Genomic DNA, 1,218 nt, shown 5'->3' with positions numbered 1-1,218 from the left:
AGACGGCTGTGGGGAAACTGAGGCACGGAGTGGCGTGGGCCTCAACTGCACCCTGCGTAATGCAAACTGGGAGTCCAGGGCATCGTCCCCATGTGCGTCCCCGGACTCATCGCCCCTCCAGCAGCCGGGGCATCGGTGGTGGCACAACTCTTCTCCATGGTGGAAAGCCAGGCTGCCAAAGCCAGGCCACCTCCTCAACCCATGGGAGCATCTTCAGACCCAGGGACCCCCCAGCACTCGCTCTCGATGCCCGCAGGCACCACGATGTGACACATCTCCCCGGATGGCCACTTCCCACGAGGCTCTGCCCACCTCCTAAAATTAGCTCCAGCTCTGCCGTCCCATCCACAGCCACCCCCCCTCAACCAGGGGAGCTCTCCCAGCCCCTGCTCCAGGTCCGGACCCATTTCCCCTGCGGCCAGGGGGGCAGGGGATAAACCAGCCTCCTCTGTCGCTCGCACCTCACTCGCCAGCCACGAGCCACCTGCGAGCAAGCATTTCCTGGCGTTATTTATTACAGGGCGAAGCGCAGCCCAAAGCGTGCTGAAGTCACCTTCTGTGCCTCTGGCTCCTAAGAGGACGGCCGAGGATGAGCTCCAGGTCGGCTTTAGCCAGCTGAGGCCCGGCGCAACTCGTGACACACCCAGTGCCCAGCTGGAAGGCGGTGGCGTGCGGGGTGGGCACACTGGGTTTTGGCGCCACTGCTCTCTCATGGCACATGATGAGGGACACTGGGGACATCAGAGCATTGCATCCATTCAGGACCAGGTGAGGGGATGCGCTCCAGCGGGATTTACACTGCCGGGATGGGATGGGCTTCGTGCGATGGGATGCTCGTGTTTCTCTGGACCCTTTGCCCGCAGGATCCTATTGGCAGTGCTAACGCAGAGCCCTACATGAACGCTGTCCCCCCAGGGCCACCAGCTGCCACCCCCAGGGATGAGGGGTTCATGGCCCATCACCTCCAAAAGGCTCAGCCACACGTGCCCACCACGAGACCCTACAACGAGCGGCACGGGGAGCCCAAAATGGTGCCCAGCACCACATGTCCCCCCCGCTCCCCACTGCCCCAGGCAGGCGAGCAACCGTCCAGCACCATGAAGAGGTTTTGCTGGGGGCCCCTTGCTCCCATTTCACAGGCGGGGAAAACCAAAGCACCAGGAGTTGTAGCAGCGTGTCCAGACCCGCAGCAGGATCTGGCCATGCGTTATGGCGGGG

Source organism: Egretta garzetta, unplaced genomic scaffold (genome assembly GCF_000687185.1).
Source record: "Egretta garzetta isolate BGI_Z169 unplaced genomic scaffold, ASM68718v1 scaffold105, whole genome shotgun sequence".
NCBI lineage: Eukaryota > Metazoa > Chordata > Aves > Pelecaniformes > Ardeidae > Egretta > Egretta garzetta.
The sequence above is the reverse complement of the archived record's forward strand: the minus strand, read 5'-3'. Positions refer to the sequence as shown.